Source organism: Heterocephalus glaber, unplaced genomic scaffold, assembly GCF_053883595.1.
Source record: "Heterocephalus glaber isolate CG9 unplaced genomic scaffold, H.glaber_assembly_v1.0 deba00001543, whole genome shotgun sequence".
Lineage (NCBI taxonomy): Eukaryota > Metazoa > Chordata > Mammalia > Rodentia > Bathyergidae > Heterocephalus > Heterocephalus glaber.
The window spans coordinates 3,270,502-3,298,280 of record NW_028258336.1 but is presented as its reverse complement, the minus strand read 5'-3'; the positions used below and the strand labels follow the sequence as shown (position 1 = coordinate 3,298,280).

General features: G+C 39.3%; 1 pseudogene; it reads right to left on the bottom strand.

Annotated features, from left to right (window-relative positions):
- Positions 1-8,870: 8,870 nt before the first annotated feature.
- LOC147824426 (mis18-binding protein 1 pseudogene) lies at positions 8,871-17,571 on the bottom strand (annotated as a pseudogene).
- Between the last annotated feature and the right edge of the window lie 10,208 nt (positions 17,572-27,779).

Genomic DNA, 27,779 nt, shown 5'->3' with positions numbered 1-27,779 from the left:
GCTGGTTATTTTGTATCAACTACCATGACTTTTTAGCCATGATCTAATTTATCTGTGACCAGAGCAGAGAAAGGAACTCCATTTATTTTGATAATCTGTACACAGCACTTATACAAGAACTTTGGAGCCAGGCATAGTGACACATGCCTGTAATCTCAGCACTCTAAGAGACTGAGGCAGGAGTATAGAAAGTTTGAGCCTAGCCTGTCTCAAAATTTAAAAACAAAATAAAAAGGGCTTAAGTTTAATCCCCAGTACCAAAAGGAGAAGGCCCCCACCCCCAAGACCATTCTGGCACTACCTAGGAGAGAAATCACGGAATTATACAGGGAGTATAAAGTACAAGAGAAAATGTAGATAAATATTTACTTTTTAGGTTTTCTTTTGAAAATATTACAACAGCTTAAATCAACCTGATCCAACACTAAGGAAGAATGTCCAGGATAACTTTGAACTGGTGATCTTCCTGCTTCAGCCTCCTGAGTGCTGGGATTTCAGGCATGTGCCACTATGCTTGATTCTCTATTATGTTTATTGATTTGTGAGTGTTAAACCATTCTTGCATCCTGAGAATAAGTCCAAATTTATCATGGTGAATGATTATTTTGATGCGCTGTTGGATTCAAATTGCTAGTATTTTGTTGAGGATTTTTGCATCTATGTTCATCAGGGACATTGATCTGTAGTGATCTTTTTTTATGTGTCCTTATCTGGTCTGATATCAGGGTAATGCTGGCCTCATAGAATGAATTTGGAAGGGTTCCTTCCCTTTAATTCTTTGGAATAGTTGGAGAAGAACAGTATTAGTTTCCTTTAAAGGTTTGATTAAATTCAGGAAGCAGTTGAATCCTGGGCTTTTCTTTGTTGGGGGACTTCTTATCACTGCTTTAGTCTCATTACTTGTTATTAGTTTACTCAGGTTTTTATGTTTTCCTGGTTTAATTTTGATAGGTCATGTGTATTCCAATTTTTTGTTTCACTGATATTTTTACTTTATTTTAGTGATCATTAATTTCTTTTCTAAACATTTTTCTCTACTGATTTTGAATTTGATTTGCTCTTGTTTTTCTAGGTCCTTCAGATGAATCATTAGATTATTTATTTGAAATCTATATGTTTATTTTTTGGTGTAGGTGTGTATAGCTATAAACTTCCCTCTTAGTACTGCTTTTGTTGAATCCTATACATTTTAGTATGTTGTATTTTCATTTTCATTTATTTTTCATAAATTTTAAATTTCTCTTTTGATTTCTCCAATGAACTGTTGTTCATTCAAAGGGTGTTACTCGATCTCTTTGTATTTGTATAATTCCTAAAGTTTCTTTTGGTGTTGATTTCTAGTTTTATTCCATTGTAGTAAAAAAAGATACACTCTAGGGCCAGGGATTTAGCTCAGTGGTTTTGCTGCCTGCCTTACAAGTGCAAGTCCCAAGTTCTATCCCTGGTACCAAAAAAAAAGAAAAAAAAAAAAGAGATTCACTCTATGATTTCCATTTTTTGAATTTGTTAAGACTTGTCTTGCAGCTTAATATATGGTCTATTCAAGAGAAAGTTCCAGGGCTCAGGCAGGCGTGGTATAGACGGTAGTGGGCATGAGCTGCTCATGGTGTGACTGCTCCTACAAAGACAGTGGTGGCCCAGTGGGGCGATGGGGCTTTCTGCAGGCCTTGTTGAGGTGAGCTCTGCTGTGAGCCAGGCCTCTGGTTCTGGCAGCCCCAGCAATGGTGGAAGCTGGAAGCCCTTTCCTTCAGATCAGGCACTGGTATGAGTCCAGACACTGCACTGGGAGAGGTGGAGGGAGGGAGTGTCTTCCACCCTCTGTAGCACTTCTACCCCACCTGACAGCAGTGTACACCCAGATATGGTATGAGGATGGGCAAAGGCAGAAGCCTCTGTGTTCCTGCCAACCCCTCTTTTTTTCCATTTAGTTTATTGGTACATTTTAGGTATACAGTACAGTTACATTCATCACTGGGATCTTGTGCCTTTACATGATGTATCTTTGTTTTGTTTTTTTGTTTTTTTTGGTACTGGGGGATCAAACTTGGAACCTTGCGCTTGTGAAGCAGGTGCTGGAACCACTGAGCTAAATCCCCGGCCCTACATGATGTATCTTGGTTCTTATTTTTTCCCCATTTCCCTGCCCTCCCTTCACCCCCCCCACCCCTCCCTATTTACAAACACTTTGTTTCCATGTTTTTCCTTTTCTCATGTTTTTTCTTTTCCCTTTTCTTCTTTCCCCTTCCCTTCCCACTTCCCCTATTCCTTTAGACAGTTCTTCCTATTTCACAATATCAATTATACATTTTTATTCTTATTGACACTTTTAGTTTTTCACACCAGAGAAACTTTTGGTATTTACATATGTGTGTCCTATTTATTTCACTTAAGAGTATGGTTTCAATATGCATCCATTTACCTTTAAATGTCTCTAGTTTCTCATTCTTTATGGCTGAGCAGTACTCCATTTTATAAAAAACCCCACATCTTCTTTGTCCAATCTCCAGGTGATGGGCAATTTGGCTGTTTTCAAGTTTTAGCTATTACAAACTGTGCCGCTATAACCACGGGTAAGCATGTATTGCTGTGGTATGATTCTTTTAATTCTTTTGGGAAGATACCCAGCAGAGGAATAGCTGGGTCAAATTGGACCTCTACCCCTAGTTCTTTGAGGTATCTCCATACTGATTTCCCCAGTGGTTGTACGAGTCTGCACTCCCACCAACAATGGAGAAGGGTTCCTTCTTCAACTCTGCCACCACTTGTTATTGGTTGATTTCATGATAGCAGCCATTCTTTCTGGTGTGGGGTGGAATCTCAGTGTTGTTTTCATCTGCGTCTCTCAAATGATCAGTGAGGATGAACATTTTTTCATATATTTATTTGCTGCTTTTACTTCTTTGTCTGAGAAATGTCTGTTCATTTCAGATGCCCATTTTTGAATTGGGTCTTTGAATTTGGGGGGTCTGATTTTTTTCAATTCTTTATATATTCCAGATAGTAGTCCTTTGTCTGAGGTACAGCTGCTAAAATTTTTTTCCCCACATTGTAGGTTGTCTGTTAGCTCTGTTGGTGGTTTCTTTTGCAGTGCAGAAGGTTTTTAATAAGATGAGATGCCAGTTGTTGATTCTTTCTGCTAGTTCCCCTGCTACTGAGGTTTTGTTCATAAAGTCCTTTCCTATGCCAATATCTTCAAGAGTTCTACCTAACATATCTTCCAGCAAGTTTAGTTTTTCTGTCTTAATATTTAGATCTTTCATCCACTTAGATCTTAGTTTAGTGCATGGTGATAGATATGGGTCTAGTTTTAACCTCTGACAGGTTGAAATCCAGTTTTTCCAACACCATTTATTAAATAGGCTATCTTTCCTCCAATGAGGGTGGTTGGCTCCTTTGTCAAAGATGAGGTGGTTGAGTATGTCTGAAGTTGTTTCTGTATCTTCTAATCCATTCCACTGATAGTTGGGTCTGTTTCTTTGCCAGTACCATGCTGTTTTTTCATTTTTTATTTTTTTTTACCATGCTGTTTTTAATCACAGAAGCTTTGTAGTATAGCTTCAAGTTGGGTATTGTGATACCCCCAGCCATGTTGCCTAGAATTGCTGTTGCTATTCTAGGTCTCTTCTGGTTCCAAATGAATTTTTGGATTGTTTTCTGTAGTTCTGTGAAGTATATTGTTGGAATTTCAGTCGGCATTGCATTAAATCTATATAGTTTTGGAAGTATGGCTATTTTCACTACATTGATTCTTCCTACCCAGGAACAAGGGATGTCTTTCCATTTTACCTCCTCGATCTCCTTTTTTTTTTTTTGGTACTGGGGATCGAACTTGGGTCCTTGCACTTGCGCAGCAGGCGGTGAAACCACTGAGCTAAATCCCTGACCTTCTCCTTTTTCAGAGTGCTGTAGTTTTCAGTGTAGAGGTCTTTTGCTTCCTTTGTTAGGTTGATTCCTAGATATTTCATTTCCAAAGTCACCTCTTGATTCTCTGTCCAATAAATACATTAAAAAGTTTTAATGTATGTGTTTTTCATTTTTTCCTATTTATTTACTATACTTTATCTTTCTTGTGTTTGGTTTCTGGTTGGCTCTTATGGGCCTGACACTCCTTGTGTGGAACTTTGAAATGTTGTCACTGTTTGTTATATCATTTTGTTTTAGAAGGTGGTGGGTTAGTACGTGGATGCAACTGAATCCTCAGGATGATGCAATATGTGCAGACTTGGCCAGTGAGAGTGATTAGTGTTTGGAGACAGAACGTGGCATGGAGGTTCCACAATTATAACATATATTTCTGAGATCTGGGGTGGAGCATCTGAAAATGGCCAGAGAGGAAGGGTGAGGACAGGCCCAGGTTTGGGAAGTTTCATTGAGAGATTCTTGAGATTCCTTTGACTTTGCTTCTCTAAACTGTTCCACATAACTTTTTGTCTCCAACAGTCACATTGTATCTAATAACAAGCATAGTTTATTATTCCTGTCATCTTTCAGAATGACACTTTTGTTCATTCTTTCTTCCCTAATTCGTTTTCCTTTTTAAAAGGTTTTGGTCCCTTAACTTTGACGACTATCCTCTTTCCTCCCTTGGTTTTCAGTTTTTATTTATTATCCCTTTAATATTACCCACTGCACTTCTGCTACAAGTGTTTCTGGCATAACTGTATCTACTTGCAATCTGAAATCACAAGCTATACCAGTTCTAGACATTTTCTCTAAATTTCAGAAACCTTTCCATAATGGATCTCAATAGTTTCTGTTCCTTTCTCATAAAGCTGTTCTTCCTTTGTGTTTTGAGACCTAATTTATGGCATTCTTCCATAATCTTCCAAAGGAGAAACCCAGCCTTCTCCCTCTGCTTTACTATCAACAGTACATTACCAAGTCTGTCAAGTATATCACTTTTGCGACTTTATAAATCAGTGGTTCTCAAAATGGAGGTTGCAGTCCAACAGCAGTATCACGTGGGAACTTGTTAGAAGTTTAAAATTTCAGGCCCCACTGCAGACCTACTGAACCTGAAACACTGGGAGTTGGGCCAGCAATGTGTTCCACATGCCCTCTGGGGGCTTTCTGACGCACCCAATAGTCTGAGTACTGCTGTTCTAAACTAGTTGTTGTCAGTTCTAGGGATCCATGGTTGGGCTTCCAGAGGACCAAAAAGCACCAGTCACTGTAGCTAAAACTAAGGGCATGCCCATATATATTTTTCTCAGGAGATAACTTTTTTTCTGTCTACCTTCAGGTGGGTTCAGTGATTCCCAGATTTGGTCTATTAATTGTTTTCCATTATTACCACCATTTCCCTTTGTTCAAAACCTCATTATAACTTCCTCCCAGGTCCTTTGCCTCTAGCTTCTATCTTTTTCAATGTATTTCTGTGTTGCAGTGATGGTAATCATTTTAGACACAGATCTTCTCATGATCATACTCATGCTCCAAGGTCTTCAATGGCTCCCATCACTAATGATAAAGTGACCTCTTAAAGTGACAATATCTTTCTCATTAAGGTTTCTCAACAGCCTTACAGGGGATTGAAGGGAGTGTTGAAGTACATCCTCAGCCCTTTTTGAGACAGGGTCTCGTTAAGTTGGCCAGGCTGGCCTTGAACTTGTGATCCTCCTGCCTCTGTCTACTGTAGCTGGCCAGAGCACTTACAGCTTATTCTTTTACATGCATTTCTAGTCATGCTTGGCCTTTGGTCCTACAATAATAAACCTGGAATATTCCAGGATTCACTTGGGCTCTTATCTTACCCTGCCTAAGTACATTCTGCATGCTTGGTCTGGAATGCCTTTCATTGCTCCTCCCCTCCTTCCTTGCCTGGCTAATTCCTGTTTGCTCAAGTGCTAGCTTTTTTGGCAAGTCTTCCTGAGGACTAGGTTTACGTGGTACTCCTCTGTGCTCCCAGTTCCCTTCTGCTTATCCCTATGGTAACAGTTCTCATACATTTGGTCTTAGGACCCCTTACACGCTTAAAAATCACTGAGACCCTGAAACAGCTTTTGTGTATGGGACATCTATGTATTTTTACCATATTAGAATTAAGCCTGAAATTTTTTTTAAGTTCTTTTATTGGTACATTTTAGGTATACAATTCATTTACATTTATCATTGGGTGTTTGTACCTGTACATGATGTATCTTGGTTCTTACTTTTTTCCCCCATTATCTGTGCACCTTTCACCCCCTCCGCCCTTCCCTATTTACATACACATCATTTACATTTTTTTTTCTTTTCTCATAGTTTTTCCTTTCCCTCTTTTCCTTTCCCCTTCCCCTCCCTTCACTTCTTTGTCTTTGGACCTTTTTTCCTATTTCAAATGATCAATTATTCATTTTAATCATTTTAACCCTTGTTTACATCATCAGTTTCTCACACTAGAGAAACTATTTGGTATTTACACATGTGTGTCCTATTTATTTCACTTAAGAGTATGGCCTCCATATGCATCCATTCAGCTATAAATGACTCTAGTTTTTCATTCTTTATGGTTGAGTAGTACTCCATTTTATAAAAAAACCCACAGTTTCTTTATCCAGTTTCCAGTTGATGGGCACTTGGGCTGCTTCCAAGCTTTAGCTATTACAAATTGTGCCGCTATGAACATGGGTGCACATATATCACTGTGGTATGATTCTTTTAATTCTTTGGGGAAGATACCCAGCAGGGGAATAGCTGGGTCAAATGGGACCTCTAGTTCTAGTTCTTTGAGGTGTCTCCATACTGATTTCCACAGTGGTTGCACCAGTCTGCACTCCCACCAACAATGGAGAAGGGTTCCTTTTTCCCCACAACCCCGCCAGCATTTGTTATTGGTTGATTTCTTGATAGTAGCCATTCTTTCTGGGGTGAGGTGGAATCTCAGTGTTGTTTTCATCTGCATCTCTCGAATGACCAGTGACGTTGAACATTTTTTCATATATTTGTTTGCTGCTTTTACTTCTTTGTCTGAGAAATGTCTGTTCATTTCAGATGCCCATTTTTGAATTGGGTCTTTGAATTTGGGGGGTCTGATTTTTTTCAGTCCTTTATATATTCTAGATAGTAGTCTGTCTGAGGTACAGCTGCTAAAATTTTTTTCCCACATTGTAGGTTGTCTGTTAGCTCTGTTGGTGGTTTCTTTTGCAGTGCAGAAGCTTTTTAATAAGATGAGATCCCAGCTGTTGATTCTTTCTGCTAGTTGCCATGCTGCTGTTTTGTTCATGAAGTCTTTTCCTATGCCAATGTCTTCAAGAGTTCTACCTAACATATCTTCCAGCAAGTTTAGTGTTTCTGTCTTAATATTTAGATCTTTAATCCACTTCCATCTTAGTTTTGTGCATGGTGATAGGTATGGGTCTAGTTTCAATCTTTGGCAGGTTGAAATCCAGTTTTTCCAACACCATTTATTAAATAGGTTATCTTTCTTCCAATGATGGTGGTTGGTGCCTTTGTCAAAGATGAGGTGGCTGAGTATGTCTGGAGCTGTTTCTGCATCTTCTAATCTATTCCACTGATCCTCAGGTCTGTTCCTTTGCCAGTACCATGCTGATTTTTTAGCTTTGTAGTATAGTTTCAAGTTGAGGATTGTGATACCCCCAGCCATGTCTCTGTTGCTTAGAATTGCTTTAGCTATTCTAGGTCTCTTATGGTTCCAAATGAATTTTTGGATTGTTTTCTCTAGTTCTGTGAAGTATATTGTTGGAATTTCAATTGGCATTGCATTGAATCTATATAGCAGTTTTGGAAGTATGGCCATTTTCACTATATTGGTTCTTCCTATCCAGGAGCGAGAGGTCTTTCCATTTTCTTGTATCTTCTTTGATCTCTTTTTTCAGAGTGCTGTAGTTTTCAATGTAGAGGTCTTTTGCTTCCCTTGTTAGATAGATTCCTAGATATTTCATTTTTTTGGATGCTATTGTAAAAGGAATTGTTTCCCTAATTTCTCTCTCAGTGAGTCTGTAATTTGTGCACAAGAAGGCTATTGTTTTTTGAGTGTTGACCTTATATCCAGCTACTCTACTGAATCTGTCAATTAAGTCTAGAAGTCTTACAGCCTGAACCCCGAGATGCAGACAGGGAGGGGGCGCCTAGGGGAGGCCACGGCCCAGTGGGTTTCCTGTGACGGTGCCCTTCACCTGACCTTCATTCAGACTGCACACGTTATCTTAGTGTGATAAATACATCCTGTCTGGCAACACAACCTGGATTACCTAGTGGAGAAGCCAATGAAAAATGGCCAGGATCTTTCTAGGGTTTCCCCTCTGCATAGTGCAAGATTCATCAGCCCCTCCCACGACTGTGTGGCCAAAGGCAAGTCTGACTGCACTGGTGTGAACCCTGTAGGCCAGGTGCCTGTGGGGACACGAGAGGAGCAGTGGCCAGGGGCATGAGCAGGAGCCACCAAGCACAGTGCTCTGGGGATGGGCGCACACAGGGAGAAAGCACTTCAGGCCACCACGCTGACCCTTTTAAACACTAAAATTTTAAGTTTTCTTAAAAGCTAGTTCTATTATTTATATAAAACCAAGAAATAAGGGCAAGTGTAAATACCAAAACATGAGCCAGCGTAGCACAGGCCAGGGCCCCGGGCTCCCAGCCTCCCACACCTGCCCCTGCCCAGGAGGAGCCTCCCTCATGACCTCGTCCCCCACCCTCCTCAAAGTGAGGAAGAAGGGCGGGAGTTATACAGGGGACTCACAGTGGTGGCCGGGCCTGACTGGACCTGTCCTGGACTCGGTGGCCCCAAGTGTCTGGTGTCCAGGTCCAGGGAGATCTGCCCTGGGCTCCCGCTCATCTCAGGTCCCCAGGTCTCTGGGTCTGGTAAGACCCGCCCTGGGCTGCCCCTGATGGCCAGGTAGTTCCTGGTGAGTGGCCTGAAGCATGGGGACTTAGCCATCCATCCTCTCACTTGCGTCCAAGTCCTTTCCCTGTGCGGGGTCCTGTTGCTGCGGCCTCGAGGCCTGGGAAAGCAGCACAGCATGATCGCTGCTGACTCTCTCCAGCCAAGTGACTGTTAGGCAGCCGTCGCTGGACTGTGGTGCCCAGTGACTCCAGGGTTCCGAGTTCTGTTTGGACCTGTCGCCAAGGAAGTGAGGTCGCAATGCTAGGGTCATAAGCCAAACCGCCCCCTCTGATGAGAAGACCCCGTGGCCCCTTCCTTTCATAGTGGAACACATCTATCTGTGTGCTCCTTAGGAAGAGCAATGAGAAACCAGAAAAGCTGCCTGTGAAGTTAGAGTTTGATAAATCAGAAGTTTTAATTCGGCAAATGTGTAGATGCTTAAGATGCAGCAGGCACAGGGAGAAGTGTGCTTTCCCATCCAAAGGGTCCACTCTCTCTCAAGACACAGTGCTCATGTCAGCACTTTTTCTGCATCTATTGAGATGATCATATGGTTTTTGTCCTTGACTCTGTTAATATGGTGTATTACATTTATTGATTTACGAATGTTGAACCATCCTTGCATCCCTGGGATAAATCCGACTTGGTCAGGGTGTATAATCTTCTTGATGACCCTCTGTATTCTGTTTGCCAGTATCTTGTTGAGGATTTTTGCATCTATGTTCATTAGGGAGATTGGCTTGTAGTTCTCTTTTTGGGTTGGGTCTTTCCCTGGTTTTGAAATCAAAGTAGCACTTGCTTCCAGGAATGAATTTGGAAGTATTGCTTCCCTTTCAACTTCCTTTATGAGTTTAAAGAGTAATGGTGTTAGTTCTTCTTTAAATGTCTTGTAAAATTCAGCAGTGAAGCCATCCGGACCTGGGCTTTTCTTTGTTGGTAAATATTTTCTTACATTTTCAATTTCACTCATTGTAATTGGGGTGTTTAGAATTTCTATATCTTCTTCATTTTAACTTTGGCAATTTGTATGTATCTAGGAATCTGCCCATTTCTTCTGTGTTTTCCATTTTATTGGAGTAGAAGTTCTCGAAGTAGGTATTGATGATCCTCTGGATTTCTGTTGGATCTGTTGTGACTTCAGCCTTTTCATTCTTAATTACATGTATTTGTGCCTTTTCTTTCCTTTTTTTGATAAGGTTGGCTAAAGGTTTTTCGATTTTATTTATTCTTTCAAAAAACCAACTCTTTGATTCATTGATGTTTTGTATTGTTCTCTTAGTCTCCATTGCATTGATTTCTGCCCTGATCTTTATAATTTCCTCTCTTGTACGAGCTTTGGATTCGTTATGCTGTTCTTTTTCTAGGAGCTTGAGGTTCTGCATTAGGCTATTTATCTGAGTTTTCTCTGTTTTCCTAATATGGGCATTCACTGCTATGAATGTCCCTCTTAGAACTGCTTTCATTGCGTCCCATAGATTCCTGTATGTTGTACTGGCATTTTCATTTACTTATAGAAACTGTTTAATTTCTTCTTTAATTACTTCTGTGACCCATTGCTTGTTCAAGAGGGTGTTATTCAGTTTCCATGTGTTTGTTGGGGTTTTGCGGTTTCTTATGTTATTGATCTCCAATTTTCACTATGGTCTGATAATATACAGGGGGTAATTTCAATTCTTTTACATTTACTTAGGTATGTCCTATGAGCTAGCATGCGGTCTATTCTGGAGAATGACCTGTGTGCAGCCGAAAAGAATGTGTATTCCGATTTTGTGGGGTGGAACACTCTGTAAACATCTATTAAGTCCATTTGTTCAATAGCTTGGTTCAGTTCTAGAATTTCCTTGTTAACTTTTTGTCTAGATGATATGTGTATTTGTGATAGTGGGGTATTGAGGTCCCCCACTATAATTGTGTTAGTGTTTATTTGGATTTTCATGTCTATTAGTATTTGTTTTGTATAGTTGGGGGCATTTGTATTTGGTGCATATATATTTAGGATTGTCATCTCTTCCTCTTGGATTGTTCCCTTCACAAGGATGTGGTGACCATCTTTGTCTCTCTTAATTAGTTTTGGTTTGAAATCTACTTTGTCTGCAAATAAGATTGCTACCCCTGCTTTCTTCTGGGTTCCTTGACGTGGAGAACTGTTTTCCATCCTTTTACTTTCAGTCTATGAGTTTCTTTTTGAGTTAGGTGTGTTTCTTGTATACAGTATCTTGTTGCATTTTCCTATTTGATACATTCTGCCAGTCTATTTCTTTTGATTGGTGAATTGAGGCCATTAACATTGATGGTTATAATTGATTGATATTAATTTATCCTTGTCATGATGTTTTACTTTTGTTGGCTTTTTTATTTCTTATTTTTTCCCCCTTTCCCTTTAGTGTCTTACCTTGCCTGGTGACTTCCCTCTGTGGGGTCTCATGGAGTTGTGACCTTCATTGCTTTCTTCTAGGATATTATTTAGAATTGCTTGTAGTGCTGGTTTGGTGTTCATGAAATTTCTCAAGTGTTCTTTTTCATGGAAGTATCTTATTTCCCCATCGATTTTGAAAGATAATTTTGCAGGATATAACAGTCTAGGTTGGAAGTTCTTTTCTTTTAGGGCTTGAAATACTTCACTCCAGGCTCTCCTTGATTTGAGGGTTTGTGTTGAGAAGTCTGCTGTGATTCTGATGGGCTTTCCTTTGTAGTTGATTTGTTTCTTTTCTCTAACTGTCTGTAGAATTTTGTTCTTCTGGGTTTCTGGGATCTGGACTATTATAGGTCTAGGTGTAGAATTTTTTTTGATCTTGGCTGGGTGGAGTTCTATATGCCTCACTTATCTGTGTGTCCAATTCTCCACCTCTGTCTGGGAAATTTTCCACTATTACTTCTGTGAACAGTTTTTTTATGTCAATTGTATTTTCTCCTGTTTTTTCATGGACTCCTATCAGTCTTATGTTATTCTTCTTTGCATTGTCTAGCAGTTGTTGGATTGATTTCTCATGGTCCCTTACTATTTTTAAGAAATCTCTATTTTCATGGTCTCTAACCATGATCATGTCTTCTATATCTGATATTTTATCTTCAGATTCCCTTAATCTGCTGTGGATACTTTCAGTGGAGGTTTTGATCTCCTGAATATCTGTTTGAATCTGTTTCATGGATTCCATTTCTTTCTTATGTTGGCCAATCATGGTTTCCATTTCTTTCTTATGCTGGGTATTCATGGCTTCCAGCATGTTTCTGAGCTCATCTATTTTTTTTTTATCAGCTTCTGTTCTAGAGCCTCTAATCATGTCTTTCACTCTGCTCACCATCTCTGTAGTTATCTGGGAAATTATTTCTGCTTTGAATTTTCCTAGAGCCTCCTTCATCTGTTTTGTTACTTCCTGTGCTATCAGTTCAGGGTGTCCAGGTGGTTGATCATCAGACTTTTGCACCTCACTTCCCCCAGAAATTGCCTTTTGTGGAGTGGAAGTCTGGGTTTGTGACTTGCTTAAATGCCTTCTCATTTTTGTTTTGGTACTGTCCCTGGTTTAGTTCCTGGGTTGATACTTTGAAGTTGTTTATTGTAAGTATCTTTGTTGATGTATTTAAAACCCTTATGGAATGATTGCTTCTCAGAGGTGTCTTCCAGATATAGCTGTTCTTTAGGTTTTGAATCTACAATGACTCTGAAGCTATCTCATTTTCATTATACCAGGAAGGAAAACTGTTTAGATCAATCACAACACCTTAGCCCAAGTCATACAATCAGCAACACCATAGCATCAAATACCTCTTAAAGAATGACAATTTGTGGTAGTTATTAATCTATCACCTCTAGCTGTGTGACTTAAATCAAGATCGAGGACCAATCCAACATATAGTGAATAAATTCTTCAATATAACAACTTTACCCTTTGGGATGGGGAGTTAGAAGGGGTTGGGGAGGGAGGGATAGATGGGAAGAAGGGTAGGGGAAGGGTAGCAGTGTGGTCAGAGGACACAGGTGAGAAGGAAAAAGAGAATACTAGGAAAATAAAGAAGAACTCTGACTGAGGACCAAAACAGGGACAAAAAGGGAAGGTGAACAATGTGGGAGAGCAAGAGAGTGAGTGTAAGAGAGAGAGAAAGGAAAGGGAAAAGAAAGAAGAAAAGAAAAGTAAAACAAGGAGAGAAAAACAAATATTTGCAAAGAGTATGGAAAAAAATTAAAGACAAGAGGAGCAAAAGAAAAGAAAAGAGAAAGAAACCAAAATAATGAAACTAATTTGGGGAATAAAAAAGAACCATGAAGATGAAGGGCCTCTTTCAGGGAATGTCTCTGCTGTCACAATAGACAGTGTGGGTTGCAGTGTGCAGATATAAGTCAATGAGTCTCAGCAAGCTAGTCACCGACCCATGAGATTCAGGCAGACTTCTGGCTGCAAATTCCAAGTTGAGCTCCCTGTCTTCCTGTAGGGTTGAACTCTGCAGAGTTGTATTGCAGGTTCCAGCTGCCCTTTCCCTGAAGATAGTCCTGGTCCTGATGGGAGGTGAAGATGGCTCCAACTTACCCAGTACAGCGGTCTGGCGGTCCAGTGTCCTCTGTGTCTTTGTAGTGTGGAACCAGGTGGCTGTACAGAGAAGAGGCCAGAGGAGCGGGAGAGGGGTTGTCCAGTGGATTGCTGCCGGGGCACAGGCTGATTTGGCATGTTCTGTGTGACTCGCGACCTTGGTACTGTGTCTGCAGACCTCAAGCCTGAAAATTTTAATATTTTAAAAAACTCATTTAAAAACAGCATTTGGAAATGCATTGTGTTATTATAAATGATGTTCCCCCATATTGTTTTATTTTTATTTTTGATTTTTTGTGTGTTTTTTGTTTTAATTTTTTTTTTGATACCAGGGATCAAACTTGGAACCTTGCACTTGCTAGGCAGGCAGCAGCACCACTGAGCTAAACCCCTAGCCCTGTTCTAATATTAAATGATAGTGCCAATACAATATACCAGAACTTATGAGACTCAATGAAAGCAGTCCCATAAGGGAAATTTATAGTGGGGAATTCCCATATCATAAAAGCAGAGTGAGCTGAAATAACCTAATGTTGAACTTCAAGCTTCTAGAAAAAGAACAGCAAGTCAAGCCCAAAGCTCATAGAAGGGAGGAAATTATAAAGATCAGAGCAGAAATTAATGCAATGGAGACTAAGAGAACAATACAAAGAAACAATGAATCAGGCCGGGAATTTAGCTCAGTGGTTCCACCCCTGCCTCACAAGTGCAAGGACCTGAGTTAGATCCCCAGCACCAAAAAAAAAAAAAAAAGAAAAGAAAGAAAGAAACAATGAATTGAAGAATTCAGTCTTTGAAAGATTAAATAAAATTGACAAACCTTTAGCCAACCTCATCAAAAAAGGAAAATAGAGACTCAAATCCATGCAATTATGAATAAAAAGGGTGAAATCACAACAGATCCTGGAGAAATCCAGAAGACCATCAATACTTAACTTCAAGAACCTATATTCTGATAAGATGGAAAACACAGAAGAAACAGACAGATTCCTAGATATACATGAATTACCAAAGCTGAATTAACAAGATATAAAAATTCTAAATAAACCAATGTCAGCCAATGAAATTAAAGATATAATTAAAAACCTACCAACAAAGAAAAGTTCAAGCTCTGATGGATTCAGTGCTGAATTCTACACAAAATTTAGAGAAGACCTAATGCCACTACTCAAACATTTTAATGAAATTGAAAGTGAAGCAATACTCTCAGAGTCATTCCTAAAAGCAAACATTACCCTCATAACAAAACCAGAGAAGGATCCAACCAAAAGAGAGAACTACAGGCCAATCTCCCTAATAGACATAGATGTAAAAATCCTCAACAAGATACTGGCAAACAGAATGCAGCAAATCATCAAGAAGGGTATACACATAACCAAGTAGGATTCATCCTAGGGATGCAGGGATGGTTCAATATACACAAATCAATAAATGTAATACATCATATTAACAGAGCTGAAGACAAAAATCACATGATCATCTCAACAGATGCAGAACAAGTATCTGATAAAGTCCAACACCTGTTCATGATAAAAACCCTACTGCAAATTGGAATAGATGTTCTTTATATCAAGATAAAAGCCATCTCTGAAACTCAACAGCCAACATAATACTAAATGGAAAAAAACTGAAAGCTTTCACTCTAAAATCAGGAACAAGACAAGGATGTCTACTCTCACCACTCCTATTCAATATAGTTCTTGAAGCTTTAGCCAGAGCATTTAGACAAGAGAAAGAAATATAAGGAATAATGATAGAAAAGGAAAGAGTTAAATTATCATTATTTGTTGATGACATGATTCTTTACATAGAAGTCCCCCAAAAAACACAACCAAAAGACTTCTAGATTTAATAACTAAATTAAGTTACATAGCTAGGTACAAAGTCAACACTCAAAAATCAATAGCATTCCTGTGCACAAATAAACTCACTGAGAGGGAAATTAAGGAAACAAAACCTTTCACAATCTAAAGAAGGAAATAAAAGACCTTTACATGGAAAACTACAGTACTCTGAAAAAGGAAATTGAAGAGTATATCAGAAAATGGAAAGATATCCTTTGTTCTTGGATAGGAAGAATCAATATAATAAAAATAGCCATATTTCTAAAACTGTTATACAGATTTAATGCAATCCCAATCAAAATTCCAACAGCATCCATTTAGCTACAAATGTCTCTAGTTTCTCATTGTTTATGGCTAAGTAGTAGTCCATTTATTAAAAAACCACATCTTCTTTATCCAGTCTCCAGTTGATGGGCAATTGGGCTGTGTCCAAGTTTTAGCTATTACAAACTGCCACTATAAGCATGGGTGCACATGTATTACCGTGGTATGATGCTTTTAATTCTTTTGGGAAGATACCCAGCAGAAGAATAGCTGGGTCAAATGGGACCTCTAATCCTAGTTTTCTGAGGTATCTCCATACTGATTTCCACAGTGGTTGCACCAGTCTGCACTCCCACCAACAATGAAGAAGGGTTCCTTTCTTCCCACAACCCGGCCAGGATTTGTTGTTGGTTGATTTCTTTCTTTCTTTTTTTTTAGAGTTAATTATATATATTTTAGTATTATAAACCATATTTACAAATGTCTGCACAAAACAATTTTCCTTACATTTTTGGTAAGTTGAAACAATGGGAAATATTTTAGGATATTTTACTTTGCATGCAAACATGAAACCTTTGAAAAAAGAATCCACATTTTCATATGAACCTACATCATAAAGAAAATACATAAATACTCTCTAAGTGTAGACACAAATACACCATCTGCTTTTTCATAAAAGTCCTGGAAATCACATTTTTCTACACAGAATCAGAGTTTGAAAAATAATTCTCTTCTTCATCTAAAGATTCCATTGCATTAGTGAAAAGTTTTCCAATACCAGAGTTTTCTCCTAAATCTCTGTTAAACAGCATTTTTCTTGTTGGGGTTGAGGAAACAGTTTCAACTTTTTTTTTCTTTTTTGGTACCACGGATTGAACTCAGGTCCTTGAGCTTGCGCAGCAGGTGGTGAAACCACTGAGCTAAATCCCCGGCCATGTTTTTTTTTCTTAACGTTGCCCAGGCAATGCCACCATTACTTTTATGATTTTTTTTGTATCCAAGAAACGTATTTATCACAATCATTCCTTTTTATAGAGCCTAGCATGCCAGGGCTGACATGCTGACATTGAGGAGTTTTTGCCAATAGAAAGGTAACTGATGGAGTTGCTAAATTTCTGTCCATAGCTGGCAGAATGTTATCACCTTCTTGACTGTCCCAGAAACTTGCCAACAGTACTCCTTGATTACGCAAAGGTGTAGTACTGAAAAAATCATCATGGTCATCTTTTGGCATCTGTTCCAGAAAATCCCTCATTTGTTGTTTCCTTTTAAGTGTTCCCACTTTGGCGGTTATCTGAACAGTCTTCATGTTATTAGCACTGTCTGTGTCACCTTTGGGATTGGCTTGTTTTCTCTTGGTGGTATTTTTCTGAGATTATTTTCCTCAAGGATCTTCCATGTATTTCTTCTGGCATTTTTTAGCAGTTTGAGAACCTACCACCAGAGCTACATTGGATCAGAAGCCAGGTTTGTGCTTTGGAAAAGATGCAAAAGCACAATGAAGTTTCTGTAATTCTTTCTCATTCCACTCCTCATCCTGATTTATGCCAGGTAAACATTCTAAGGAACCCTTGTTAGTTTCATCAGGTCCCATTGCCTCAACTGAAAACTCATTCCTAACACCACATTTCAGAAGAGTTTCTTTAGCAGAAGACCTAGGTTTCTTGTGTTTAGCATGATACTCCATGTTACTTTCCTCAGTTTCAGATTCTGAAGTCACTATGATATGCCTTGTAGTGTTTTTTTTTGTTTTTGCTCAAGTGAGCAACTGTTTCTTTTGGTATTTCTTGCCCTGTTTTCTTAACTCCAGCTTTTCTTCTAATTTCCTTTTTGGTTTCACTCTCTTCACTTGACAAATCTGGTGAGGACTGACAATTGTATAATGACACAGCTACTTGATTTTCAATTTTCTTCAATTTTGATGGCAACCTGATATTTTTCTTAAAGTCTCGAATGCCCATGTGTTCATTTTTAGAGCTAGGTGTTTTTATTTTCTGGTTGATAATGAGTAAATCACATTCATTGCAATCTTCCTTGTTTTTACTTTTATGAGCCACACTGTACTCAGATGTATTTTCTAAAGTCTCTATAAGACTTCTTGATGGAACTTTCATTAAGTCTGGTTCACTTTTTTTTTTTTTTGATGCTTTGGCATTCAAAAATCTGTTGTTGCTTTCCTGGTGTCATAGAACAGATTATACTTCTTGCATCTTTGCTCTATCACCTTCTTAGTTTTAAACGGTGTTACTAAAATACAAGCTTCTTTCTGATTGATAGTCATGTATTTTCTCTCTTTAGCTGAAAAAATCTGTTCCCATGAAATCAAAATATCAGTAGATACATCTGATTCTTCAGTTCTCTCTTTAACTTGTTTTTTACTTTTAGTTATTCTTTTATTTATTCCTTCACAATTTTTGAGTTTCTTTGAAGACAATCGTTTATACCCTCTTTTGACAATTAATTCCTGATTAGGTAAGTTATCGCCTCCTACATTGTCAATAGCTTTATTACTTGGTCATGTGGGAGCATTATTGGTGGCTTACTTTGATAATTACTATGGCCAATGTTTACTTTTGTAGCTCCTCTGGTTGGTTTCTTGATAGCAGCCATTCTTCCTGGGGTGAGGTGGAATCTCAGGGTTATTCTCATCTGCATCTCTTGAATGACCAGTGATGTTGAACATTTTTTCATATGTTTATTTGCTGCTTTTACTTCTTTGAGAAATGTCTTTTTATTTTAGGTGACCATTTTTGGATTGGGTCTTTATATTTGGGGAGTGGTCTATATTTGGGGGAACAGCTGGTAAAAATTTTTTCCCACATTATAGGTTGTCTCTTAGCTCTGTTGGTGGTTTCTCTTGCAGTGCAGAAGCTTTTTAATAAGATGAGAACCCAGTTGTTGATTCTTTGTGCTAGTTCCCATGCTCCTGAGGATTTGTTCATAAAGTCTTTTCCTATGCCAATGTCTTTGAGAGTTCTATCTAACTTATCTTCCAGAAAGTTTAGTGTTTCTGTTTTAATATTTAGATCTTTAATCCACTTCGATTTTATAGCTAAATGGATGCACATTGAGGCCATACTCTTAAGTGAAATAAATAGGACAAACGTGCAAATACCAAATAGTTTCTCTGGTGTGAAAAACAAAAAGTGTAAATAAGGATCAAAATGTATAATTGATAATTGAAATAGGAAGAAAAGGTTTAAAGGCAGGTTGAAATCCAGTTTTTCCAACACCATTTATTAAATAGGCTATTTTTCCTCCAGTGAGGGTGGTTGGCTCCTTTGTCAAAGATGAGGTGGCTGAGTATGTCTGAAGTTGTTTCTGTATCTTCTAATCTATTCCACTGATAGTTGGGTCTGTTTCTTTGCCAGTACCATGCTGTTTTTATCACAGTAGCTTTGTAATATAGTTTCAAGTTGGGGAGTGTGATACCCCCAGCCATGTCTCTGTTGGTTGCTTTTGCTATTCTAGGTTTCTTCTCATTCCAAATGAATTTTTGGATTGTTTTCTCTACTTCTGTGAAGTACCTTGTTGGAATTTCAATCAGCATAGCATTAAATCTATATAGTAGTTTTGGAAGTATGGCTGTTTTCACTATATTGGTTCTTCCTACCCAGGAGCAAAGGATCTCTTTTCATTTTCTTATATCTTCTTTGATCTCTTTTTTCAGAGTGCTGTAGTTTTCAGTGTAGAGGTCTTTTTCTTCCTTTGTTAGATTGATTCCTAGATATTTCATTTTTTGGATGCTATTGTAAAAGGAATTGTTTCTCTAATTCCTCTCTCAGTGAGTCTGTAATTTGTGTACAAGAAAGCTATTGATTTTTGAGTGTTGATCTTGTATCCAGCTACTCTACTGAATCTGTCAATTAAGTCTAGAAGTCTTTTGGTAGAGTTTTTTGGGTCTTCTATGTAGAGTATGATATCGTCAACAAATAATGACAGTTTAACTTCTACCTCTCCTATCTTTATTCCTTTTATTTCTTTCTCTTGTCTAATTGCTGTGCCTGCCCACCCCTTTAACAGTAGGAGCCAGGCAGCAATGGGGACCATTTCATTCATTCCCAGCTTTGTCAGCAACATGCACCCCAATGTGGCTCAATGGTAGGGAGCACAAGGGGACTGTGTGGGTCCCTGTTTTCAATCCTAGCATTGGTGAGAGTCCACATGTGGCTGGCCACACCCTTAGCCTCACAGGGTAAGTATTATGATCATGGCCCCCTCCATTCCTTTCTAAGCCACAATATCTGTCTGCTACAATTTAGGGCACTAAGTGGGTTTGGATACTGGGATCTCAGTCACTCTGCTTGGCTAAATTGGGTTTCTGAGGCTGCACTCTTGGCTCCCAGAAATGAGAATGCGATGTGTAAACCTAATTCATCTGGAGTTGATTTTTTACATATAGAATCATTTAGGAGATTTCCTTTTATCTTATTCCATATGGATAATTGCTTTATTTTCCAGCTCTATTTAATTAACAATTTCTCCTTTCCTTACCGATATGTCTTGCCAACTCAGACATAGATCACAGACATGCATATACATTCATATACTGAGATATCATGGAACAGTTCAAAGAAATAATTCACACGCAGTGGTATGAATGAATCTTTGCCACATGATAAACAAATGAGGAGAGCATGTCAGGAATCGAGGACTGTGTGAACTGAATCCTGTCTGTCTGAGGTCCTAGGGGAAATAAACCAATCCAAGGCTAAAAAAAGTTAAATGATTTTCTCAACCTCACTTGGCTGGGAAAGGGGCAGAGCCTTAAAACCAGTTTATCTAAATGCCAAGCTCTTCCATCAGACTACTCCCCCCCGCCCCGCCCTCGGTACCGGGGATTGAATTCAGGACCTTGTGCTTACAAGGTAGGCGAGCTGTGCCACTGAGCTAAATCCCCGGCCCCATTGGACTACTTCTAACCTTTCTAGAAGCACCTCGTCCTTAAGCTATGGAGATACATCTGCTACTCCCGCTGGTAAACAGAACACCACAGGAAGTTAGAGGCCCTTACAGTGGACCCTTGACTTACAAACTCAATTTGTTTGCAAGGGCCTGTTGTACTCAAGTTGGTCAATTGAAAGCTGAGGCTCCTCTACACAGCCTTCAAAGTCTCTCTCCTATGTACAGGCAGAGCTCAGTGTCCTTGGAGAGACATTGGCCCAGCATTTCTCAATTAACTCCACACAGGAAGGGATGTTATGTTCCTTCCAGAACTATTTAAGGGTTAAATCTATATCTGAGACCATCTGGAAGCACAGGCGGCTGGTATTTGGGTTGCAACTCAAGACTTTTTAAGTTAAAACTAAAATTCTGGTTGTAACCCCAGTCATTCATATGTCAGGCTGGTCATAACTTGAGGGTCCATTGTACTTAGAAAGCTCTTCAGGGTAGGGGTAGCTGCCTTATTTATTGTTGTACCTGGTACCTTGCTCTGTGACTGGCACATACTAGTTTCTCATTATTTGTTTAATAAATGAATAAAGGCATCACACTTTTTTGTTTCTATTCTACTATTTCTTGTTTCTGCCTCACCCCAGGCTCTTAAAAGAGTTCTGTTCCAATGTGTGGGAGTTAAAGTTATTCAAGATGGGTAGCTGATGATCTAGTAAGCCTGCACTATTGCTAACACACTGTGACCATGTGTTTTAGTTCCAGTAACTGAGTTCTTGCTTCCTTCCTGGTTAATAAACTTCTTTCTCAGTGATGTGCCAGGAAATAAGTCCCTGCTCCTCTAGTGTCCCTCAGGGGACATCAGCCTTGCATTGAGTCTTGGTCTTCTGGACTGAGTGTCTGCCACGACCCTGACACAGTTCTGCCTCTAGGCTGCAACCCACAGACTTCTCCCTGTGGCCTGATCCAGGCTCTGTGAGGCACTGTTTTTATTCTGATCCATGCCTCCTGCTGGGGAGTTCCGGAGCACCATCCATCTGACCCATTCCATTCAGCCTGCTCATCCCAGAAAGATCCTGCCACCTCCAGGATGTCTTCCGGATCACTTCAGGCAAAACTACTTATCCTCTATGAAGGATGGGGGAGTATGTGTAGGGGTTGGGGCAGGAAGGCAGGACACTAGCAGAGAGAGGAGCCCCAGGAAATTGGTGTTGGCCACTGTCAAAAGGTCTCACCTCCTGACTACAGCAGGGCTTCTATCACAGTGGGAATAGGTGACCCACTGAAGACAAAGCATAACTTCTTTGTCTTTTTATCCCTAAGACCTACCACAGGACCTGGCCTAAACAGATGTCAGTGGAATGGCATGAACACATTCTAGCACAAACTGTGTACCTAATACTCTGGTTTACACTGGGCCCATCAATTCACCACTAAGCCTCAATTATCCCACTTGTTAAGTGAGAATCATACTGTTTCTCACAGCATTGTTTGAAGGATGAAATAATTTAATGCACTTGGGAATATAACATCAACAGCCTTCAATATTTTTCTAGAAGGTCCTTCTATCTGTATGAGGTTTAAATATGTATGTATCTATATTTATTTTAAAATTACTTACCTATGTTATCATATATTTATATACATACATTTTTAAAGGATGAGGCAAAAGTAAATAGGAATTCTAGTATATTTGTCCTACAACCCAGTGAATAACCTCGTGTGTCCCTGGGTTGTGTTAATTTTACTTCAGAGAGCATGGCTTTAAAGTCTGATATACACCTAAGAGGGAAAAGATAAAATGTTGGACTGTTTTTACTCACAACACTTCTGACTCCAAATTCACGGTGTCATTTCCAATACTGCTTCAACTCTCAGACACCAGCTGGGTGTCCTACAATTCGATTCGATTCAATTCTGATATTGTCTTCCTGGAGTGAGCATTCAGATTCCACAAATTAAAGACTCAATCCCACAAGACTGCCACCATTTCAGGTATTCATTACAAGTCCCAGGTTGTCACTAGTACTATTGACAGACCAGCTATAAACTGAGGAGTTTCCCACAACACATTCCTGAAGTTCAATTTTTACTAGATAGATGCACAGAACTCATGAAAATACTTAACTATTTCTGATTTATTACAAAGGATACAACTTAGGAACAGAAAAATGAAAGAGATAAACAGGGCATAGTATGGGGGAGAGGTGTGGATCTTCCATGACCCTTCTAGGTGGGCCCCCATCTGGCACCTCTCCATGTTCATCAACTCAAAACTCTCCAAATATTTTTGTTTAGAGGTTTCCAGGGAGATTTTATTATGTAGGCATGATTGGCTGTATTGTTGGCAGTTGATGACTGAACTCAATCTTCAACCTCTCTCCCATTCCCAGTTGTCCAGGGATGGAGCTAAATATTTCAACCCTCTAAGCACATGATTGGTTCCTCTGGAAATCAGCTCTGATCCTGAAGCTGTCTAGGACTCCACCGAGAATGGCCTCAGTAGGATTAGCTCAGATATTGTTGAGAGAGGCTTGTTATGAAAACAAAAGGTGGTCCTATCAACCCCATCTCTTGGGAAACCCAAGGATTTAGACAGCTTTGTGTCAGGAACTGGGAACAAAGACCAAATATATATTTCTTATTGTATCACAAATGCCTATAGAGTGCTGCTCATATTGGCATTTTAGTGGCTTTATGCTTAACCCATTGGTTCATTAATATTTGGCTGATCAACAAAGTACATCATCTCACTGGGAAAATTTCATATCACTCTTCCCACCCCACTGGATTCAGTAACGGTACCTTGATATTAAATTTTAAAATGCTGATCATAAACATTTGTGTTTTGCCTGAGTTGGCTCTCAACCAGAAAAGGTTGCTTACCACTGGTTTAATGTCGCTAGTAACTACCTGTGTTTCTTGCAAATGTAAATTCCTGGGCTTGTTAAACCAAAATACTCTCTAGGGTACCATAAACAGATGTTGTGAGGCATTACCCACATCAACAGAGAAAACATCCCTCTTCTTTCTTCATTGAAGAATGCCTGGGAATGAAAGGTTAAACTAGAGTTTTATAGCCTTTTCTTTCATGAACGTTACACAAGAACAGAGGTGAAAGACTAGCAGACCAATGAAACAATCACAGAAAGAGTGAGTATATAACAAAGCTCTTCCAATGCTGAAATAGAGAACAGTGGGGCTGGGACTAGACATGAAACCTCCTGATGGTCAAGGAAAGTGTCTTTGAAGAGATAACCCTTCAGTCTATCTGAAGGAAGAGAAGCCTAAGGAGTCTAAGCAGCTTAGGCCATGGAACAGACTGTTGGTAAGCACGAGGTGGGAAAGGGCTTGGCAAGCTCCTGAGATGATATGATGCAGGAAGGGAAGAGACCATATCATGGCTTACCTTGTTTAATCATGGTAAGGAATCAGGATTTTAATGCAGTAAGAGATCACTGAAGGGCTGGGGAGAGACATTATGTAGGAATGTGCTTGAATAATGGATTGCATGTCTGGAATGGGGAGGGTGTTACTAGGTATAGTAGTTATGACTCAAATCTTAAGTATGCTGTAGAGTGTAATTTACAACCTTTCCTTTTATATAACAATTTAGTTTCTCCTTCTTCTGGCTAGTGGACACTTAGAGTCATGTCTGACCTTTTGGCTTGACTGAGCTGCACTGAGTAAAGAGGAATTACCTTGGGCTGCACACAAAGTATATAATATAGTTAATGTACATTAGCAACAAAACTTCCTTTGTTTTTTAATATCTGTTATTATAATATTAAAAAAAAGAGGGCACATAGCCTTTGAGCTGCTGGTTGGACATGCTTTTAGACTCGAGATGGAGACAATTTCAGATAAGCATAGGCATGACTGTGTTTCCTTTATCAGTTTGGGGTTTTGTCACTCCTCTTCCTTCTTCTCTTTTTCCCAGGCTGTTCTAAGTTCTGGGGTTTACCCTTACACTTTCAGGATCCCAATGCACTGGATTCTGCTCCATGAGTCTCATTAGCCTCTGTACTCAGTAGCTTCTCTGAGGATGGTATGATACTTTCTTGCTTGTCTCAGATTCTTGGGAATCAAAACTTCCCTGGATACCTATACTACTAACTCTACCATGAGTTAAAAACACTTCATATAGAAACTCAGGTGAATTCTGTCTTCTTTCTTAATTAGGTAATTTCAAATGCGTGTCATTCAGGGCAATGGGTGGATGTTGTCAACTCTTTGAGTGTGGAGTGGGAGAAGTAAGGGAAGGCATGGATGGATGCAAGAAGAAAAAATATGGGCTGATAATTTCAAATCATCTCCATCTACATATTTCCCAATAAAGCCTTGAATATTTTCTAAGCTCCCTTTTTCAGTCACTCCCCACCATTGTCTAGCAGCAGGAGACTGATCCAGAAAGACAGTGAATTCTTGTGGATATGTTTTCATGGAAGTGTTCCTTGGAAACTTCCATTACATCAGGAAAGATCAGGACATTTATACTGGGAATTCAGGGAAGAAAGCTTCCTTGTTTTGCTTTGGAGTATCAAAATACAACCCCAAATATCAAGACAGTAATGATAACCTTGACAGAATAGAATGTTTTGGCCATTTATAGGTGAAGGTCCTGGGCTGAACAATAGGCAAAGAAGATGGGACAGGACAAGCTCTCTCCACTCCCCAGAGTGTACCTAGCACCTACTAGGTAATTGGGAAATGTGTCATGAACAAATAAAAGTGTGCCTTTCTATTGTATGGACTGCTATAACAAAATGTTCCAAAGTGGGTAGCTTAAGCAACTGAAATTTATTGTTCACCGTTGTGGAGGCTGGAAGTCTGAGATCAAGGTATCCACAGGACTGGTTCCTTCTGGGGCTAAAAGGGAAAATCTGTTCCAGGCTTTTCTTTTAGCGTCTGTGGTTGCTTTGGGACTTGTTGGTTGGAAGGCATATCACCCCATCTCTGCCCTCCGGTTCAGTGCATTCTTCCTTCTCTCTGTCTTCACAAGGTCTTATAAGGGCACCACCATAGTGGGTGAGGGACCTGTCCTGCTCCAGCATGACCTCATCTTAACCTAAGTACAAGGGCTGTCACCCTCTTTCCAAGGCAGATCACTTTCAGAGGAAGTAGGGGTTAGAACATCAGCATCTGAAGTTTGAAAGAACACAATTCAACCCACAATGTTTTGAAATGTAATCTGTCAAGGAGTCCCATAAATATCATCTCTGAAACATGAGAACTTCCTTCTCTCCAGATTCTCTTTTAGTGCAGGTCACTGCCCTGCTCAGTTGAATTATCATAGCCCTTGCAGTTGGGTTCAATCTTCTCATGTGCAGAAATGTAGCTTCTAAAATTTTTTCTTTAGCTTGACTGGATTTCCATTTCCATTCACCATGGTAAGTGCGCAGGAAGCTCAAGCTAGTTATGTCAGGTCAGCTCTGTCAAATTTGGCCATTTGTTAGTCTATTTGGGCTTACGCTTAGTCACATTCAGGTGTTTCTCCCTCCCTCCCTGTCCTCAGCAGGCAAGATTATTCTTTCCATTGGGTGCAGTGGCACTGAGGAGGCAGCTGAGCTGGTGATCATTCTGGACTGGCATCCAGATTTTGTACTGCTGTCAGGTCACCTGGTGACAAGCTCTCTCCCACTCTAGATATTTGTGGAGGCAGCCCAATCTCATGTCTTGGGACCATACTGCCATCCAGAGCCGCATCTCATCCTCGTGTCCACAGACGCCACTAAGATCTTGCCATGTTACATGGGAGAATTTGGGTTTTTCCCCCACAAATACTGGCATGTACAAGACCCTTGGATCTCTGGCCTCCTGGCCTGGATTCTGAACAGCTCTGTGGGTTTTTCTGCAGGCTTTGCCAGTGTCCCAGAGTTCCAGGTTGAAGCCTCTTTTATTCCTGGACTTTCTAAAATATAATAGAATGTTCAAGTGTCTGCTTTCACAGGATGTATTATTTATGGACTGTTATTCATTTGTCTGTCTTTAGTAAGTTGTGAGGCTCCTGTTCCCCTTGCATCCTTTGTTCCTGGCCTGGTGGTTGACCTAATGCAGGTGTCCATTAAAACATCTATTGAAACAGACTAAATTTCACTGATGAGTAGATAAAAAAATAAGAAATTATGGTGTGTGTGTGTGTGCGCGCACACATGTGTGTACTGGAATATCATTTGGCCCTAAAGAGATCCTGCCATTTGCAACAATGTGGGTGAAGCTAAAGAACATTATGTTAAGCAAAATAAGACAGGTTGAAAATCTAAATAATTGATAGTCATTATTTGTAATTTGATCTTGAATCAAAAAGTCTTGCTACTCTTTTCTCAACTTTATTATTCCATTGAAAATATAAGATTATAAGGAAAACTGTTTTTTAAGCTGATTCCATTTGCTATCATTTTTCTGTAAGAAATCACATCTTTTGAGAAATTATTTAACCAAAGCCATAATTTCTTATTTCTTTATCTACTCATCAGTGAGCAGAAATTTAGTCTGTTTCCATACCATGGCTTTTGTGAATAATGTTGGAATGCTCTCCCTTACTTGTGTATGGAATCTAAAAAGTTGAACACATAGAAGCAGAAAGTAGAAGGGTGATTACCAGTATGGATGGGTTGAGGAAATGAAGAGATATTGTTTAAAGGGTACAAAGAAGTAGTTATAAGACTAGTAAATTATAAAGATTTAATATATAGCATGGTGGTTATAATTAATAATAAAATATTACACACTTGAAATTTGCTAAGAGTGCATCTTAAATATTCTCACTTCTCCCAGAAATTACTATGTGAACTGATAAATATGTTAATTAACTTGATTGTGGCAACAACTTCACAATGTATGTGTATATAACGTTGACTATCTGAGGTTTTTATTTGCCAATTATACCTCAGTAAAGCTTTAAAAAAACTATTTTTTTTGCTTAAATTCTTTTATTGGTACATTTTAGTTATACAATACATTAACGTTTATCATTGGGTGCTTGTACCTGTGCATGATGTATCTTGCTTCTTATTTGTTCCCCATTACCTGTGTGCCCTTCACCCCTCCACCCTTCCCTATTTACATAGATTTTGTTTCCATTTTTTTTTCTTTTCTCATAACTTTTCCCTTCCATTCTTCCCTTTCCCTGTCTCTTCCCACCACCCCTATCCCTTTGGACCTTTTCCTATTTCAAAGTATCAATTATTAGTTATTAATCCTTTTAATCCTTATTGACACTCTCAGTTTCTCACACTAGAGAAACTATTCATTATTTACACATGTGTACCTTATTTATTTCTCTTAAGAGGATGGCCTCAATATGCATCCATTTAGCTATAAATGACTCTAGTTTCTCATTCTTTATGGCAGAGCAGTACTCCATTTTATACAAAAACCACATCTTTATCCAGTTTCCAGTTGATGGGCAATTGGGCTGTTTCCAAGCTT